We start from the raw sequence: 21,995 nt of genomic DNA, 5'->3' as shown, positions 1-21,995 counted from the left end.
TTATATATATATATATATATATATATGTATATATAGTGGCGACAAAAAGAAGTCAGCACTTATCATTTCTTTCAAAAACTGCAACAACCTTTGCATATGTTGATGATGTTGTCGATATACTGGTCCATTTTAGGATGGTATATATAGCTGCATATTCAGCTTTTCGTCACATTTGTCTCTGTACGGCCAACATAAAAATTCTTCAAGGTAACATTTTAAAAATGGCGAATTTTTTCACTGTGCAACTATGTTGCTCCTCATCTGTAATTTTTGTCTTTTTCGGATTGAGTTCTTCAAGTTTTATTTCATGTAGGATCACAGTGGGTTCTTTTATTGTGGTGAACGAAATAGTTATTTCTTCCTCAGTTCAGAAAGAAGTAATCGCGGAATCTTCCAAATTCTCTCTATTTTTCGGAACCAGTCTTGATAATTCGTCAGTGTAACAGACTTTTTTTGGAGGATGAGGTATTCCATCTTAAAATTGTAGTTTAATAGAATTGTCCCCACACCTCTGCAGTTTATTTGCTGCGTATGCTAATAGACCTTTTTTTTTGAAAAAAAAAAAAAAAGAACTAAACTGCGAAGGTGATTCCTAGTGTCTACTTTTCGATTTGATTGCTACCGGGTGACAAAGCAAATCATTTTCTTCACTTTTATTGTTATTCAGTATTTCTATTGGGAAGTGATTTATTGAAATAAAATAGAAAACAAAAAGACATTGTTGAAAAGTATACAATAAAAATTAACAAAGGATACAGATGAAAATAGAACAATTAGTATTTATTTGCGCTTTAAATAACAAAAAGTTTTTATTTTATTTGGAGATTTTATAAGGAATATATGTTTATGAAATTGTAAAAAAAAGTTTGTTTTTTTATTTGGAAAATCAAAGTTTCTTATTTGAATTCACGCATATATATATATATATATATATATATATGTGTGTGTGTGTGTGTGTGTGTGTGTGTGTGTGTGTGTGTGTGTGTGTGTGTGTGTGTGTGTGTGTGTGTGTGTGTGTGTGTGTGTGTTTCTGTGTAAAAAAATAATTATAAAAATCAAAATAACAAATGAAATGAAATTATTAAAATCCAATGCATAATAAAAGCGAAGGAACTGATTTGCCTTGTCACCGCTTCCGGTAGCGTTCCGCAGAAAATTAGGAAGTATGTTATCTAACTATAACCGTAATATTTCTCAACTGGAAACAGTGCCGATTTTCCCCGTCATTTTTAACGAAAGGTGTACACTCCTTTATATATATTTAGTAAATAAAACCCACACATCGCAAAAGAATAAAAATAAAAATAGAAGAATATTCAACCACCTTTCTTTTCTCTACTTCCCTTCATTTGTCCTTGGTTTGTACGCAGCTAAACTTAGGAGCCATCGATAAAGAGAACTAAGCCGATGATTTGCATCGATCAATAATAGAATGCAGCGCACAAGTTACTTATAATGATTGTCGATTAAGATATCAAAAATAGTATTATTGGATTCTGTTTTAGATGCGTAGTTATGTTTATCCGTCCGTCTGTCGGTCAATTTAGTTTTAAATAACATTTCTATTTCTAGACGCATAAAAGGAAGCTGCTATTGCTCAAAGGCAGCATGCGTACCGCAGATTCAACCAACATAAATCTAGTTCTAAAAGACAGAAGCTTATAGAAGCTAGAAGTAAATTGTAAGAGAGAAATAACGACAGCTAAGAGAGAATGTACTGCAACCACCAGAAAACACACCGAAGCACAGAAATTAGAAACCTGTGATTTTTGGAAAATCTACAACAGAGTGGTAAATAATGGGTAATCAATAAATGCATCATGAGGTTATTTGCACGGCAACAGAGAAGGCTAACATGCTTACCAGTCGGTTTTCCTCCAACTCTTCGATTTTCCTTTGCGGACAGACGCCACATTAAATGATCTGGGGTACATGGTATCATAAACAACCTATATACCTCGAAAGCGTGTGCATCCGATCTCATCCCGGCTGTGCTATTAAAAAATGCTCGGCCGAGGTTGCCCCAGTTCTATCCAAACTTTACAACAAATACCTTAACGAATCTTGCTTTCCTGACTGCTAGAAATTGCTTCTGTTGTACCAGTTTTCAAGAATTCTGGTGAAAGAATTGACCCATTAAATTATCACCCCATTAGCCTCCTCCGCTTTTCGCCAAAATATTTGAGTCCATAATTAATCAAGCTCTAATCCATCACCTTACAGCTGCTAAACTTTGACCGACCAACAATATGGATTCAGGCAAGTCCCCTCAGCAGCAGATGTCTTAACTGTAATCTCTGAACGTATATACCATTCACTGGACAAAGCAGGGAAGGGTAGTGTGGTAGCCTTAGATATATTTAAGGTTTTTGGCAGAGTATGGCACGATGGTCTTCTCAGGATATCAGATCATACGGTATCACTGGAAGAATACTTAACATAATTTAATCCTTCTTAAGTAAGAGAAAAATCCAGGTTGTTCTCGACGGTCGTACATTTAAACAATATTATATAAATGCGAGTGTACCTCAGGGGTCTATCCTTGGACCTTTATTATTCCTAATATTCATAAATGACCTCCCTCATAAAATTGTCTCTGAGATGGGTATATATGCTGATGATACCACGCTCTATAACAGGTACGAGGGGAAAACAAATGAACGTGTATCTAAGGAAATGGCAGAAACACTAGAGGATGACCTCCAATCTGTAGTGGAACGGAGACAAAAATGGATGGTAACATTCAATGCTGCCAAAACTAAGCTCGTTTCCTTTAATAATTACAAGAGTCTTCTCTACCAATTAATAGGAGTATCCAAAGAGATTACCTGAAAGTACTTCTTTTCAGTTACTGCCTAACGTTCACAGGGAACATGAGTTGGAACAGATACATTGCCAAGGTCGCTACGAAGAAGGTGGGCTCTCTCTACTATACTAGAAAGTTACTTACGCCTGAAAGTATCTTGTATCTCTATAAAGCCACCATTCGCCCATACATGGAGTATTGTTGTCACATTTTGGCTGGTGCATCTGCTACTAGTCTCTCATTCCTGGACAGGGTTCAAAATAGAGCCACCAACCTGAAAGGTTTTGACCTGACATCTATGCTTCAGCCTCTGTCCCATCGACGAAATGTTGCATTCATCTGCCTGTTCTACAAGTATTTTAATGGTGAATGCTCCGACGAACTGCAAGCACTTGTAATCCCTCAACGTGAATACCCCCGACAAACCCGAAAAGCAGCAAAATCCCACCCCTACACAGTAGAGATTCCTAGTTATAAGAAAGCTTTCTACTCCAATAGTTTCTTCCCCAAAACTGATACTTTGGAACTCCCTTCCGGGGTTCTGATTGCTCAAACTGTACTGACATACAGAAGTTCAAGTGTAATGTGAACAGACATCTTGCTTCTCAACTCCCTTCATAGTGTCCCTGCAACATATGTCCCCGATAGTAGACCCCTACTTTAAAGTGGCACTGTGCCTTGTTTGGGGTGAAATTGAATTTTTAAAAATATTATTTTAAATGCATAAAAATATTATTATAAGAAACTCTGTTGTGACACGATGGGATGTTTTACTGGTGCTACATTAGTTGGATTTAAAAAAAAATATGTTGCTATCTCTGGTTAAACCAGGTTGCGCACTGTCATGAGAATTTTTATGACAGTTTTCTGAACCTTAATATTGCTGAGCTTGATCATGACAAACAGGAAGCGAGTTTTCTGTTTGTGACATCATCACGAGAAGATTGCCATACAGGGCCAACGGACTCCTTCTATTTGCTTTGTTTTTTTTAACAGACTCCCTCCTTTCATATATGCATTGTCTTCATCACAGCCGATGAACTCCATCTAACACTCCAGAATATAAAAGGAGGGAGGCTAAAAGGTACTGTACCTTTTCCTTGGGTAGCCCAGAACTGAGCAAGGCAAGGCGTTCATCTTCTTGAGATATTATACATATGCGCTTACATGAATACATACAGCGCATAGTATTTCTAAATGGCCACCCATCTGGCACTGGCTAAGCTCAACATCGATTAACTTCGGTGAAATAACAAGAACCGGCGTGTTTACACGTTTATACCGTATATAATATTAGTAAGGAGACCCAACGATACTCGGGATTGAATGATGATCAACGAATATTTTACTACCAATACTTTTATTGTCATCGAAATCAATGAAATTCCCCATTTTTCAATCAAATCGATTGATTGCATACTCCAGTCGGAGATCCAATGCAGTGCACCGGAAGGAAGCGTCATATGCCTCTGCACACTGACTTAGTCCACAATACATTCTAGTCTACATTGCACTGTAGAGAACCTACTGATGATTTTATAAAATTATTTTTATACTAGCGGGACTTGTGGAAATTCCACACAGAACACATTCATATGTAATATATTGATGTTGGCATTCTGTAGATGTTCAGTGTAAATGGAAACGCTTTGATATTATTGTAGCTATTTTGTTAAAACTAGAAAAGTATTTATCTAAGCGTAGCGCGGTCATAAAGTACGCTTAAATATGATTCTTGCAGATTTCGTATATATTATTATAGAGTTAATGTTCTATCGATTTGTATATATATATATATATATATATATATATATATATATATATATATATATATAACTTTAGTGTCATCAGTTATAATCGAAACCAAAACCCAAATTTATGACGAATTCTTGTTAAAATTATTTATTACAAGAAATAGAAGTCCATAACAATTAAACGACAGTCACTCAGATGTAAGCGTGACACAAAAAATAAATAACACATACGTTATCCTATTAATATATAGATAATGGCTTGAATTAAAGTTTAAAATGCAAAAGTCAAGTATCATAGTCCAATTGTTCACAAAACGAAAACATTCATTTCGAACACGCTTCTGTCTTATCAACAAATCGACTGCTGATTTTATACCTCGCACCCTTGTACTCGTGTTGTGGAAAAATTTGTCAATTGCAATTGTGATGTTAGGCTGTATAATGGTGTTAACGTTGACCAAAATCGGATTGTTTCTTCTTTTATTGGATTTTTTCGATTAGATTTTCGATACTTATCGGGGGCATGCCGATAAAAAAAACTCTAGCTAAGAACACCCCAAGACATGTAAAGTACATTTGTGTGTAATTTTTAAAAAGATCTGTTCAGCCGTTCTGGAGTTCATAGGGAACAAACTCTCTCACTCACAGACACACGCAGACTCACCGACACACACACACAAGCAAAGTGCCTTTTCGTATAAGTAGAGATTATGAGTTTCTTAATTAAGTTCAAATAATTAAGAAGCAATGTACTAAAAAGGAGATGTCAACACACTTTTGCGTGCGATACTTAGATAAATATCATTTTCTGTATTGTCATTTAGAACTGATGATTTCAAATGTAAGTTTTGTTTATAGGATTAAAAGGTCATATTTTTCATATTGAAATGTCAGCCAAAGAGAACACCCTCATTATTCTGAACAATTTACGTTGTAGTGTTGAGACGATTAATCGGAATCGGAATAGGAAAAGTCGAAACATTGGGGTTATCGGAATCCGAAAAAGTTGTGCTTATTTTCCAATAACCAAAACGATGCCTTTAATTATTTTATTTTTTAAACAAAATTGTTCATAGCTGCTACTAATGAGAAAATGATAAATATTCATTGATTTTAAACTTTCAGTAAAGCTAACATTTGCGATCACTCCTGAAGGTATACTTTTACATTTTCAAAACTATGCCCATATATTAAATGGGTTTTCAAGGTAGTCCGATAATTGAAAACCAACAACAACGACGCTATAGATAAATATTTAGAGATTTAAAAAGAATCAAAATGTAATTCGGTAATTGTATTGGAATCAGGAATTTAGAACGGATTCAGTAATTATATCGGAATCGAAAAATATTGGAATCGTCCCATTACTATTACGTTAAATTTCGTTAACAATTTGATAAAAATTCAGTTGATTAACATACGGGTTTACAACTTACAGTGTCACTGACTATACCTGCTATATATCTAACAATATGTTTACATGTCAACAATTAAAAAAGGTATTCTATTCACGTAATAGATTAAACCCTATATTGTGGCTTGAATATTTGGTCCTTTTAATCTGTGAAAAGGAAGCTTCTATTGACTGCCAAATTTTAAAAGAGTAGAAAATGCGAAACGATTTATGTTTTATTAGCCAATCAGAATAGTCAACGCGAGTGAATATTCTTGTGCAGAATTTGAACCAGACGTAACTAACTGGCCGCTCGGCTTTCCTCGGAACATGACATCAACCGCCGGCTTTCGCCGAGTGTTGCTGATTATCAAAGTATAACAACACTACTCCAAGAAAATACTGAAGAAAACATTTAAGTATAATAAAATCACAAAAAATATATAACGTAAAAAAAAAAACAACGACCTACCGTAACAATTTCTGTTTTATTTTTGTAATATATTTCAGTAAAAAAAAATAAACATGTATTTTTCAACTAATTTCTTGTCAAACAAAATTGAACAAAATTAATAAAATAACCATTGTTTCTGTTTTTCATATTTTTTCACAAAGGTTTTAAAAAAAGAACTTTTATACTTCATGTATTATTTTCTATACACCTTTTTTTATTTTTGTAGCTAATGTAAAGTAAACTTTATTGCAATAATTTTTTTTTGTCAAACAAAATTTAACAAATGAAAATTCTTTGTGTTTTTCATATTTTTTTCAACAAAAGTTGTAAAAGAAGCACATTTTTAGGGTATACTGTATTGATTTTTTTCCAATAGTTTTTCCAAAGATCTCTGCTCCTTTGTCGCGAATTAAGTAGCTGATCTGCGTCTTACGTCAGATTACAGTCAAACACGAACGCATGTCATATCCGAGCAAAGCCGAGCGGACGGTTACTTACGTCGAGTTAAAATTCTGCACAAGCCACAAAAACTAACTTTATAGAGGATGCTGAAGGAGAGAGGATACAAGTGCAATAAGTTAGTTTGTGCACATTAAAACAAACACAGGGATGTAAAATTGCAGCGAACGAACAGGGGCTGGAGCTTTGTTGACACTTATTAAGTTAAAGGCTATCTTTTGTACTCTGCCCAAAAGGGAGAGAGGCTAGATGTTGGTGCACCAGCCCAGATATGACAACAAGACACCATTGGATGCTATTGATCCGCAGAAATTTGATGTCTGGAAAAAGATATCACCCGCAACAAAAGTTGTGAAAGTTTATTGCAGACATTTCAATTCAACTTCCTTTAAGGAACTGTGGTCTAAAATTCTACCAAAGGCAAAATAAGTTGCTGTTCTGTAATTGTAGTCTTCCGCAAATAATGAAAAAAAAAAAAAAAATTTTAAATGGGCGCCTTTTCTCTTTATATGCTTGCGATAATGTCACCTAATATGCAAATGAGATGCTTTCGGCTAAATGTAAAAAATATTTTCAGAGACTGTTTTTTTTTTTTTTTTGGATTTGGATGTCAGAGTAACAAGTGTTGTCAGCGGTGCGTCGTATTCTAGAGTTGAGTTTTGAGAGTGTCGAAGTTTGGAGTTGGGTTTTTGATAGCAGTCTGTTGAGTTCAACATTTGACTGTTTTAACTGCAGGAAGAGAAACAGAAAATTTCCTTAAACCAAGACTTAGCATCAGTCAAATTCCGTTTCTTGATAACAAGAGCAACGTTATTGTTTTGTATTTGGAGTTTTTTATTCCCATTTTTATTTTGTATTATTTCTATTTACACATTCGACCGAAATATACTGTAATATGTTGTAAGGTTTAAAAGTGAAATTTGAAAACGTATGCAAAAAGTGGCAATCGAATTTTTCAATATTATTTCATTAAGTAAACACCCCAATCTCTAATCAAACTAGGTAAATGAGTGCCATTTCAACCCGTAGAGAAAGATTGATATATATTTATTGTTTTTATACTGGAGTTGTGACATTTCTTTGGTGCTGGAATTCCTTTGCTGCAGCACTGACTGGATCGAAAATTACATTGAACCGGTACAACTATTGGAACAATCACGGCTTGTGCAGTGAACACACACATGCATGTTCATATCTGGTTGCTAGTGATTAAGACTGGCCCTGAAAAGTGAAGTCGTTGCCAGAAGTGCATACAACGACTTACATCCAGGGGACTGGGACTAGTTCTGCAAGATATAGCAATACCTAGGTGCATATAATTGACCAAGAAAGATAATTGAACAAGTCGGATGACAACATAAGTTGTTAAAAAAAGCAAAATAAAATAGGTTACACGTCACAAACAAAATGCTAGGTCGAAACCAATTCAGTTTTTTTTTTTTTTTTGATGGGGGTTCATCTTTCGTTTTCATTTTCTTTTTGTTTTGTGCTGTGCACCTTTTTTTGTTTTGTATTCAAGCTATTGAATCATCGTTTTTGGTTAGAATTAAGAGTCAATTATTCCACCCTTGTCTCTAAACGATAATATGTAACTGATTTGAGGCTGATGATTTTTGTTGCTGATTTTTTGTTTTTTTGTTTTTAGCATCATTCCTTATGATGTGTTGTCATTTTTTTCCCCTCAATATCTTTCTATTAAGATATTTTGTACCTACAAGAAAGATCACGCGAAGTTTGCCAACATCCCTAAGTGAAAATGTTTCTGTGGAATGAACTGGGTTCGAAATTGAAAAACTTAGGTTATCAGCCTGCGTCTGCTGCTGTTGTTACCGTTGTTGTTGTTGTTGTTGTTGTTGTTGTTTTTATTTGTGTTGCTGTTGTTGCTGGTGTTGTTGTTGTTATTTTGTTGTTTTTTATTTCTGTTGTTGTTATTTTGTTGTTGTTATTTTTGTTTCTATTGTTGTTGTTATTTTTGTTTCTATTGTTGTTGTTATTTTGTTGTTGTTATTTTTGTTTCTATTGTTGCTATTATTGTTGTTATTGCGGTTGTTGTTGCGGTTGTTGTTGCTATTGTTTTTGTTGTTATTGCTGTTGTTGTTTTTGTTTTTGTTTAAGTTTTTGTTGTTGCTGTTGTTGTTGTTGTTGTTGTTGTTGTTGTTGAGCATCATTTCTGATGCTTTTGTTGTCATTCATTACTCTAGAAGATGCTGGGTTCGAACTTGGTCATAGATCGTTAGTTGTAACGTTTTAGTGTTAAAAATAAATATTAATATCCCTGATGTCTTAAGAAACTGAATATCTGTAAATTGATTTATTTATATGGAGATAAAAAACAATATTAACTTATCAACAATAGCGGCTTATTTGATAAACATGTAAGTTTTAAAAACGATGACGGAGCATTATTTTATCAATAAAATTGTTTTTACTTTAACATTTTTAAACAGAAAGTAATTAATCGTCTATGTTAAAAGAAAGGTAGAGATTAACGAATGAAATCAAATTGCATTTAAAAATACTAATTAATTGAAAACAATAAAAGTTTTTGAAAAATTTCAGCATCCGCGCTCATCCAGTAAATACGTAAACATATAAGAAAAATATATATACATCTATTATATTTTCAAATGTTTATTTTCGGTTAATGAAAAAGTTTGTGATTACTTGGTTTCCGTTAGTGTTGTGGTGGCACCCACTCATTTACATATGTGGATAATATTACACATAAATAACAAGACTCGGTTAGTCTGAGTGTGTGTTAACCAGAAGCCACCGAAGGCCGAGCCGAGAGCAGATATGTTCTCCAGCCAAGACTCTCTTACTCGACAACCATTATGTAAATATACTGTAAATATACTTTTCCTAATACACTTCTTATTGATCTACCTTTGTTTGTTGAGTCTTGATTTGTATTGCCTTATACGTTATTTGGTTCAACCTGCAAACATAACAGTTGGCGACGAAGATGAACGTCAAATATAACAGTTAGAAAGCTATGTATAATCTCCCCTTTTATATTTATTCCGATTGTCTTTTAAACATTAACGTTTTAACAATAATCTGAAAAATAATAATGTTAGAGTGCCAATGTTTGTCGTTTCGTATTTGTAAGAGTTCAAAATGATGACGATAATCTGAGCGCCATTAATGGAGAAAGGCTCCTTTTAAAAATAATTGTAACATGTAAAATAGACACACGTGCAGGTGAATTTGAGAATGAAATATATGTTATGGTAAACAATTAATTGTAAGAAATAAAAAGTTTAAATCGTAGAAATGTGTAGGAAATGTGGAAACTTTATCTTTCGTTAGGAACTTCTATCTTTCCATCATCAACGCTCTGATCCCCGTCTGGCATCAATCGAAATGAATGGTTCTTGTCTTTGGAGGCTCCATGTTTTTACAAACTTCTAGGTCTGGCCTTTACTCCTGATCTGAGATGGAATACGTACATCAAATCCGTTGCCAGAGCTGCTGGGAAAATGGTGGGATTGTTCTACCGCTTCAGTAGATATCTCACTGCTGAAGCAATTCTCTACCTGTATAAGAGCCAAGTACGTCTAAGGATGGAGTACTGTTGCCACATCTGGGTAGGAGCTGCCAGAGGCAGTTTATTCTGCCTTGACAGAGTGAAAAATAGACTTCGTAATCCAGTGGGGTTGCTCTTTTCTCTTCCCTGCAACCTCTTTCTCACAGAAGAGACGTTGCGAGCTTGTCTCTGCTTTATCGTTATTTTCATGGCAAGTGCTCATCTGAGCTCCAATAATGGTCCCCCCCCGGTCCTGATTTTCATGAAAAACAATCGTCTAGCTGAAAACACTATCAATAATTTCCTCCACTCTTTATCTGTGCCTGAACCTAAACGTAGATTCCATGAACAAAGCTTCTTTCTTAGAACTGCATGCCTGTGGAATTGTCTTCCGTTTTCCTGCTTTCCTGCTGACTACAATATGTTTGTCTTCAAGTCCAACGTGAACAAATTCTTGATGAGCTATTTCCTTAAGTAATACAATTTACTAAATGTCCACTACTAAATATGACTACAACATGTTCCCCTTAACCGTTGTACACTCATTAACCCTTATCCTTGAGTGGCATCCGGGCCTTGATAAGTGGTGACTCCTTTGTAAAAAAGAGCGTTTAAGCTAATACATTTTAGATGAATGAGGCAAAATATCTACATTCGAACAGTATCCCTATCCGGAATAAGTATTTTTAGGACAAAAATTGCAACAATGTAAATTGTATTCGTGTTAATAACATAGAGAAAAACAAACGAAGGAAAACGACTTTTCTAAATAAAATATTGATATGTCAGACAGATTGATGTTTGGTTCTGATTTTGACATTCTGACGCGATAACTTTATATATTAGATTATTATGAAAGTATTTTCAAATAAATATTTGTTGCTGATCAAGGCAAGTTATTCGTCTTTTTAGCATGATAAATGGACTGATCAATTATCTAAGTTGCGTCAAAATCAAGTTGTGTGGATTTATTTAAGTATTGCCTATTCGTTGTTCCTAATTATGAGATTTGTTGGATTGGCAGGTAATCTCGGGGAAAGAAGCATTCGATGGCTCGCACACACACACACACACACACACACACACACACACACACACACACACACACACATAAATAGATTCCATGTGTGGAATTCGGGAATTTCAACCATTATCTATTGGAATGCATAATTTGATCAGAAATAGGAGGACATCGGTCACAGAATTCGATACGATAAACAATGGAAAATATTAATCATTCCCGGTTAAAAGAATGTTTATATAAATCGACACAAACAGAAAGCGGCGTAATCGGTCATAGAGGGAGAACAAGCTAACACATTCTAAACCGCTAACATCCACACCAACCCCACACGTCTATCAAAACACCAGTTTAACTGCAAATCCAAAACTGTTGTTGGTGTAAAATAAAAAACAATTTATTATTTTATAGATCGGCTGTGTTGTGTTTTATTCGTTGTCCGTGTGTATATATCGTAATCCAGTGACAAAAGTCGATTTAGCAATTATATAGACTAAAAAGCACAATTGAATAACCGGCCGCAACGAATATATAACAGATTTAGCTTTTTTCAAATTATAATTCTGAATTTGGCAAACCCAGAATTTATTTGATCCCGACTGAAACGAGATGTGACGCAATCCTGCAATGAGGTATCCTATTAAAGTACGTTGACATTCACCATGAAGGGCGCCTTATTTAGTCCGTAATTAACCAACTCCGCCCCGAAAGTAATGCCTGGAAAACTACACCTACTATGATCGAGCTGAATCATATCTTATTCCGACAGAGAACGCTCCAATGGTTGCCGGGATAACGCCTTGGCGAACAAAGGTTTGTATGACAATATGCAACCTATCTGGCCAAAACCAGTAAAATTATATAATTTTACTAGTTTTGTATTATCTTGGCTGGTAGTGTAATTATCCCATCGCCACCCCAAAAAGATTATAGATATGTTAAATGACGAAGCAGAAACGACATCTGGTATTGATTAAGAATTAAAAGAATTTATTTTTATTATTATTAAAAAAGAAATTAAAATATATTCGCAAACACACGCTTCATGCTACCATCATAAAATCGATTCTGATTCAATCCGCTCCCACAATGTTACGATTTATTTGTTATTTTATAAAAAATTTTCGTTGGAGCCAGATTTTCCCAGAGCATTCAGTGCTCTAATCTTGTCAAAGAATTTTTTAACCTTCAGTTTTATTGTGGTGCGACCACCCTACGGATAATAATAAACACTTCCACTTGCTAAAAAGACACGGAGAATATGTTTTCAGATAATCAAATTTTCGAATCAGAAGCAGCCAATAGGACAACTCAGTCGCTTGACTTTTTTTTTTACATGGGGGTCACCACTGATCAAGGCCCGAAGACCACTCAGGGATAAGGGTTATTGCGTGTACAGTAATCAATGAGATAGTATTGTAGTAATCATTAGTATTGGGGGTTTTGATAGAGTGTCTTACTTAAGGGGGCGGTTTGTCAGGAGTTTGTTTATGTTGGACTTGAAGACGTCCAAGTTGTAGTCAGGTGGGAAACAGGCAAGCGACAGAGAATTCCACTGGCGTGCTGTTCTAAGAAAGAAGCTTTGCTCATGGAATCTACGTTTGGATTTAGGCACAGATAAAGAGTGGGGAAAATTATTGACAGTAGTTTCAGCCAGACGGGTGTTTCTCGTGAAAGATTGGCGAGGGGGGGGGGGGACGAGGGATTGGAGCTCTGACGAGCACCTGCCATGGAAATGACGATGAAACAAAGACAGGCTCGCAACGTCTCTTCTGTGGGAGAGAGGTTGCAGGGAAGAGAAAAGGGCTTCCCCCACTAAACCACGAAGTCTATTTTGTACTCTGTCAAGGCAGGATAGGCTGTTTTTAGCAGCTCCAGCCCAAATGTGGCAGCAGTACTCCATCCTTGGACGTGCTTGGCTTTTATACAGATAGAGAATTGCATCAGTAGTAAGATATCTTCTGGAGCGGTAGAAGGACTCCACCATTTTCCCAGCGTCCCTGGCAACAGATTTTATGTACGTGTTCCATTTCAGATCAGGAGTAAAGGTCAAACCCAGAAGCTTGTCAAAACACGGAGCCTCCCCAAGACGAGAGCCATCCATTTCAATTGATGCCAGATGGGTATCAGAGCGTTGGTTTTGGATGCATTCCACGATGGGAAAAGGGGATGAAGTATAAAAACCTGTCAACTTTATTTCTACCTTCAATTTTCCAAATCAACTGTCTCCTTTCCATTTATATATTTTTTCAAAGCTTCCGCCCTGGGAACTTACGCATAATATAACAATCATCAATGATATATATACACAGAAGCAACAGAGCGAACACACACACGGGCGCCATGCACATACATAACAGTATACACACGCGCACACACGCACGAACACGCACACACATACACACGCAAATATATATATAATCCGTTTATTATACAAACGTTATTGGTTACATATGTGCAAACGTGTTTTAGTGGTGTCCCAGTTCAGGGACAACACTTCAGACAAAAAAAAATTGATATTTTGGTCTGATGAAGTGTTGTCCCTGAATTGAAACTCCACTGAAACATGTATGCACATATGTAACCAATAATGTTTGTATAATAAACAGACTATATACTAGCTCTGTCCTGACTCGAGTACTCTTTAATAATCACACGAGGTCCATTGGATTTATATCTATGAAAACCAATCGATAAAACCATATATACATATATATAAAAAAAGACAAAAAAACGACAATATAAAAATATATACTAATAGATATAAATTTAATCGTTCATTCTATAGGGAGATTACATAAATTAGGAGTGCGGGATATATATTGTCTTTATACCTAGATATTTCGAAGCCTAATGCTTCTCATCAGAAGAAGAGAGAAGGTGCTATGTAATATATTAGAAGTGTGACGTCTAGCGATAACTACATTAGGAACAAAATAACAGGGTGTCAAAGGAAGAGGATAAAACAATATAAATGTAGTGGGAGGAGAATTGGAGAACTACAGTGATTCAGGTTGTATAGGATGAAATAGTGATTTTCACATAATTGATATAAGTTGTATATAATGGGGTTAAAGGGTTTAACATGGTACGTTAGAGGGGATTAAATTTAAAACGCGTGTCAAGATGTACATTTAATATCGGGAAACAAAAAGGGAAATAAACAATAGGAGGTAATGGTAATGGTTCTTATAAATATAAGGATTAGGTGTATTATTATAGAGGCAGAGTTTATTGAAATAGGCAACGGCAATTAAGTCAGTATATGTCAGAAAGAGCATAGAAGTACAAAGCGATATTAAATAAAGTATAAATTATAAGATACTAAAAATATAAAAAAATATATAAAAATAAAAAATATAAAATTTGAAAATAAAAAATATAAAAATAAAAATAAAATAAAACCAAATAAATATAGAATAATGAAACGAATTTACAAAAAATTAAAAAGATTAATATTTTAAGATAAAAAGAAATTAAAAAGAAAACAGAAAAATTAAAATGACTGACTGAAAAGCATAAAAGATAAAAACTATCAAATGAAAGTAATATAACTAGAACGATATCTAAGGATAAAACAAAGTAAACGCATAGTGACTAAAAAAAGCTTAAAAAGCCAAGTACGTCCAAGGATGAAATACTGCTGCCATATCTGGGCAGGAGCTGCTAAAAACAGTCTATCCTGCCTTGACAGAGTACAAAATAGACTTCGTGGCTTAGTGGGGGATGCCCTTTTCTCTACCCTGCAACCTCTCTCCCATAGAAGAGACGTTGCGAGCTTATCCTTGTTTTATCGTTATTTCCATGGCAGATGCTCGTCTGAACTCCAATCTCTGGTCCCCCCTCGCCAATCTTTCACGAAAAACACCCATCTAGCTGAATCCACTGTGAAAAGTTTTCCCCACTCTTTATCTGTGCTTAAATCAAGACGTAGATTCCATGAACAAAGCTTCTTTCTTAGAACTGCATGCCTGTGGAACTCTGTTCCGTCCGCCTGCTTCCCACCTGACTACAACCTGGATGTCTTCAAGTCTAACGTTAACAAATTCCTAATGAACCGCCCCCTTAAGTAAACACGTCATCAAATCTCCACACTAACGTACTGTACTTGCTATAACTCTTATCCCTGAGTGGCTTCCGGGCCTTGATAAGTGGTTATCACCGTGGAAAAAAAATAAAAAATAAATAAATAAGCAAACGTGATAAATTAGTAGAAAAAATGAAAAGGTTGAGGAGTAATTGGGAAGGATTAAAGAGACATAAAATCTAATACATGCAGAAGATTTTTGTTTTCTGGAATATCGTGCCGATATAGCCATCTTAAAATCAGCACTAAATATTTTGAAGATAAAAAAAATGGAAGGGATGCATGCATGCAGCGGCGACCTTTTCTCTATCGACATCTTTTTCTCGCTTTATCTCTCAAAGTTAGAGTTGTGTCAGTACCCTTTTCTCGCTGTCGTTCTTCGCCAATATAAAAAAAAGTTGATAGGGAGAAAGGTTGAAGGAAGAAGATGAATTACTTTTGACTATTGATAAAAACAGAGAGAGAGAGAGAGAGAGAGAGTCAGAGAGGGAGGCAGAGGAGAGTGATAGACAGTCATATTAAAATAAGAGCAGGGTGTCAAACCTTATACAATGGAAAGGGATGCGAATGATTGATGTGAATTTAATAAGAAATAGGTTACTTGGTAAGTTAATTGCAAATTACGACTACTCCAAACAATTAAAAGGGAAGTTTTTTGTTCCGAACGTAACTAAATATGAAAACCGAGGAATATTTTAACCTGTATTTTATACAATTAAAATACATACAAATAAGTCCGGAGAAAATGATTTACGCTACCCCCCCCCCCGGGCTTATTAATCAAGCAGTCTTTTCTATGACGGTGGGGATATATATTAACAAATAAATACACATTGTTCTTTATTATAGAACGTAGAATATTTTTATTTGCTAAAAACTAAAAGTAAAAATTATTTTCTCACAAATGATTTTCCTTAGTAATTTTCTCACCTCCCGTCTATTTGCCCGAGGCGTAAACAGCTGTTCATTTTTAAAATGTGTAAAGCTTTCGGAGACATTTTTAAATGTGATAATTTTGTGTTTTCTTTTTCTTTTTTTTTTTTTTTTTTTTACAAAACTATTGCTTATGTGTTCTTATCGTCATTTAAGTCTGTCACCTAAGCTTCTGAAAATCGTGACTGTCCAATAGAAATGATTAATTACACCGCGCAACTAATCTAATATATCATCATCATCATCATCATCATCATCATCATCATCATCATGATAATAATAATAATAATAATAATAATAGTAATAATAATAATAATAATAATAATAATAACAACAACAACAACAAGAATAATAATAATAATAATAATAATAATAATAATAATAATAATAATAATAATAATAATAATAATAATAATAATATTATTATAAACGGTTATATATTTGTCTGTCTGTATATTTTCAAACTCTATCTCCTCCGAAACTAAAAGTCGCAGAGCGGCACTAGCGGCCTCAAATGATTGGATTTTTTACGGGTCATTCTTTTATAGACCTTTAGTTTTTAAAATAGTTTTTAAGGGGTCAAAAAATGGGTCAAAATTTGTACATTCATCTTAGTTTATTTTTAATTTTCAATTTTTATCAATTCACATACGTATCGCGTTGGTACAGTGGTAACGTCACCAGCTTTGCATGCTACAATTTGCTTTCAGTTTCAATTCTATCTGATGGAACCCAAATACTTTTCTATTTACTTTTGAAATCTCAACTCTATAATAATATATATGAAATCTGGACAAATTAAAATATCATATTTAAGCGTATTCTACGCCCGAGCAAAGCCGGGCGCCCTGGCCACCGCTAGTTCAATTTATAAAACTGACTATGTTTATCACTCTATCTGTCTCCATATTTTCAAAGTCTATCTCTTGCGAAACTAAAAGTCGCAGAGTGGCACTATGGGCCTCAAATTTTTTTATGGACCGTTCTTTTATGGGTCTTTAGCCGGTTAAAATAGTTTTTAAGTGGTCATAAAGAGATCAAAATTGAAAAATCCTTATATATTTCGTACATTCATCTCAGCTTATTTTTAAGCAGTTCATATGTGTATCACTACAGTTTTGGTTTCAATTCAAGCGGATGGCACTCAAATACTTTTCTTTTTTAAAATCACGACTCTATAATAATATATACGAAATCTGGACAGATTAAAATATCATATTTAAGCGTATTTTACGACCGGGCAAAGCCGGGCTCCCCATCCCGCTAGTCTTATATTAAAACTAGTACATGACACATAGGATCGGTTTCGGGGTAAAAAAAATTATCCTGACCTTTATTTTCTAGATTTAGCACCGTTTTCATGTACTATAAATTATATTTTAAGCACCGTTTTCATGTACTATAAATTATATTTTATTATTATTTGTTATGAATGAAAAGCAGAATTGCCAGTTTAAATATTTGTCCTCTTAACCCTCTTTTGTTGAGAGTCATCCTCCCCTTTTATATTCCAGCAATAGTCTGCCAACATGTCTTTGAAACGTTTCTCCATTTCTGAAATATCCTGATGGGATCTTTCACCCTGTCCATCACTCACATTACTAAGATTTTCCGTAAAATTCTTCGAAGTGACAATAAAAAACAAAAAAAAAACTGCCCCTAATTCGATAAAAAGAGGGCCAGAAATGGATTTCCATGTCACCGGGCACATAAAAATGACCATAGAAGTTCTGTACTTTTTTTTATTGTTCCACAGCGTAATTGTATATAAATTATGGAAAATATAGAAAATCAAGTCCTTACATGCTGAAGTACGTACGTAAAAATACATTAAGCGTCCGGTTACAGTTTAATTCTAATTTTAATCAGAAAGATTAACCATTTTAGAAGCAATATACATCAAATCTTGACAGGTTAATTAAAACGAAAAACTCAAGGGAAAATATTGACTTTAGTAATATACAAAATAGCGTTATTCATATTCACTCCCTGCTTTCTCCTAAAAGCAGGAATAAATTTCCTCGTCAACATTTCCACATAAAAATCAGTGTTGATATTCACTGAACGACCACGCTTGTCTTCGAAAAAGTATGGCCCAATGATTCCCCTGGGCCAATGGCACACTACACAGTAATGTTTTCAACACTAAAAGGGTAAGTGACATGCTGATAAGGCTGGGTTTGGGCCCAGAATCTCATCTTCTGCTTATTAACAAGTCCATTGAGGTGGAAATGTGCTTCTTCACTAAAAAACTCAAACCCAACAAATCGGAGTAATCTTAAAGCGTCGAGTGATGCTTCTACAAAAGGTTAGTCTCGCTTCTCTATTTGCTGGCGTCTGAACTTGCAAAATCTGAATTCTGTAGGGAAAGAGATGAAGGTGTTCAGTCTGCGTCTAACAGTGGTCCTTGAGAGGGCAATATCCTGTGACAAACGTCTGGTTGATTTTCTTGGTGATTCCTCCAGACGCTGCCTTACGGTCTCAGTGTTGATGGCTGTCCTTGCAAACCTTGGCCTACCTACTTGGATGCTTTCAAGTCCAACATAAACAAATTCCTGATGAACCTCCCCCTTAAGTAAGACAATTTATCAAATCTCCAATACTAACGATTACTACGATATCTCCTTTATTCGCATCGGTCATAGATCCTGTTTCCCTGACCTTCGTGGTCCTGGATATGACCTTCAGCTATATCCAGTGGTTAGGTCCCAGCTTGTGGGCTTTGGGGAGTGTTGAGCCACCCTTTAATTGGCATTGCTCCCAGGTCCACTCTGACCCAGAGTGGTAGTACCTATTAGGGTCCCAACTATGGGTTAAATAGAAACCGACTTGAAAATAACAAATATACTCTATTAAAAACATTTTCTTCAAAATCTTTGGATTCGGCATTAAGTAACCTGAAAAGGGTTGATATGCCGTAAAACAAAAACAACCAAACCAAATCAAACCTGACCTTCTTGGAGAATTTCTTCCTGGAAAAGTCAATCGTGAATCGTCGTTGAGCGTGGGTTATCGATTTTGATTCAAAATATGCTTCTACGATCTTTACTCACTCAACACCATATTGCTTTCTATCCATTGGGGCGAGAATTCAGTATTTAGTTGTTGATATTTCTGAAAATGAAACAAAAATCTTTGTAATTTTGAAAATTGTCAGAATGTAAAAATGGTAACATTTTTGGCCCTCTCTCTCTCTCTCTCTCTCTATATATATATATATATATATATATATATATATATATATATATATATATACTATTATATGTATCTAAATGAATATTTTATATATCCATTTTCAGTATTCACTTTGATAGTGCTCGATACGTAAGTAGAGTTATGTAGTAACTTTTAAAAATATATACGGCAATTAAGCTACACAAAATTTTCCGTGTCGCTTCATTGGCGTATATATTTTCAAAAGAGTATAGATATATTCATATATATATATATATATATATATATATATATATATATATATATATATATATAAGAAGGTCCCGGGCGACATCAGGAACCTTGCTCAGATAGATGAGCATGAGAAAGGATGAGGTACAGTTAAGGGAAGGTTATGCTGACACTGTATCAAGAAAAACGGATCTCCATAAAATTCTGTCCATCAGAAAAATATCTGTTTCAATGAAAGGAAAATGTAAACCTGCTAATAGGATTTCTTTAGAGCAAGGGAATTAGGGAAGGAGATTGTTTTTCTAGTTGGGTTTGGTAAAAATGGATTTTAAATAATTAATGAAGCCAGACAGTAGATTTAATTTAGATTTAAAAACTAGACTGTGACACTAAGGAGTCTATAAAAACTAGGAATCAGAAGAGAATCATCTATTCTGTCTTCCATATTTTCGATGTCTAAATGATTGATCACTCAGGTAGCCATAAGACAGCGGAGAAAAATGAAGGATAAATTAACAAATAAATGAATAAATTATTGACTTAAGCATATATTTGATTGGAAAGGAGAGACAAGGAGAGAGGGGGAAGGAGTGAGGGAGAGGGGCATAGAGAAAGAAAGATAGAGGCATATCTGATGAGCCAGTTTCTTTGGAAAATGAGTTATAAAGGGAGAAAAGAGAATTGAATAAGGAAATGGTTCAGATAAAGAAGGAAACGGAGATTCAGAGGAAAGAAGAAAGGGTAATCTTCAAACGACAGAGAGGAAAACAGAATGATCTCAAAGAGATGGGTGCTTGGAATTAGAGTTCAATATAAACCATTGTGTTTTTAGAAAAGAGGACTTCGCTTGCTGGCCTCAAAGCAGGACACGTTAGCTTTTGGGCTACCAGCCCAAAAGACTGGTGCCCCTCGAAAAGAGTAAAATGAAAAGAAAGATTTTCCTCCTCCGACTAAGAAAATTAATTGAAGAATTTGATTTCAATTGAAAGATTCTGCATCCAGAAACATTTTGCTTTTCTTAAACCCGAGAGAAGCCCTGAATTTAACCAATGCTTTTTTGTGTACAAGCTGTATCCGAAATGATTTTAAGCAATAATTATTTTTGTTCATAAGAAATGATCTCAGAGTTATTTTGGGGTTGTTGATTTAAAACACGGTTTATTACTCCACCGACGCCACAACAAGCCTGGACTGCACCGAAGGAGGAGATAGACCAGTTATTCACCGGGGCATTTGCAGGAGGAACTCCAAACCGCAGCATCTAACCACAAACTGTCACCTGAAGATAAAAGTGTTGCCACACGGACTTAGGGTCATGCGCGTTTTGCGAGCCATGAACAGCTGAGCGGTAGTTTCCAATAACCAGTAAGCGTCTGGTTACATTTTGAGGGGTCCACCACTAGACAGTTAAGAGTGTAACCACCAGGACTTAGAGCTAGTACGCATTTTCTAGCTTGTGTGTACGCACTAGCGCCGCTGGGTTGAATCTATGATCCCGTGAACGAGGATCCGACGGATGCAGGCCAGAGAGAGCGTTTAGATAGATAGATAGATAGATAGATAGATAGATAGATGAAAGTATTCTAAAATAATTATTTTATATTGATTCGTAATGCGATAAAACATGCTCAATATTGGATAAAAAGCATTACTGTAGAAGAGAAAATAATAGATTAAACGTAAAATTATGTACTTTACAAGTTAATAAATCCAAACACTACAACAAATAATGGCTTATAGAATAGTTTCCTGGTCGACAGGTTTGGCACTAAGTGAAATTCGAACCACCAGCAGGCTGACAATGCTTTGGTCATTATCATATCTAGAAAGATGTCAGATACTTACGGGGGGGCGAAAAGGTTGCCTACGCTATAAGTGAAAGTGATTTTTGTGTAGCGAATTGGATTTGAACTTTGGTCGTCAATTTGTGTTGGTGACTACTAGATCACCGCCACCTTCCAGTGCTCTGGTGGAAATTCAGGAGGAGTGTTGTTGCCGTTGTTAGTGGTATTAAACATCATCTATTCACTCATCTGGTATGAATCAGAGTTATTGTTGGCATTCGTTTCCCTAATATTTTTTCTAGTTGGAATAATTCTTAGAAAGACATCGGCTACTTACGGCAATGAACCACTTGAAAGTTGCTAACATCCA

At 35.0% G+C, this 21,995-nt stretch overlaps 1 protein-coding gene across 2 annotated transcripts in view; it reads left to right on the top strand.

Moving 5' to 3' along the window:
* Window positions 1–21,995, top strand: part of LOC145278317 (uncharacterized) — a 139,067-nt gene that overhangs the window by 8,723 nt on the left and 108,349 nt on the right. The gene's annotated exons all lie outside the window — the stretch shown is intronic.

This window comes from Euprymna scolopes, chromosome 1 (assembly GCF_053919585.1).
Source record: "Euprymna scolopes isolate OS-2025 chromosome 1, ASM5391958v1, whole genome shotgun sequence".
NCBI lineage: Eukaryota > Metazoa > Mollusca > Cephalopoda > Sepiida > Sepiolidae > Euprymna > Euprymna scolopes.
Note: the sequence above shows the minus strand (reverse complement) of the source record. Positions and strands in the feature narration are given on the sequence as shown.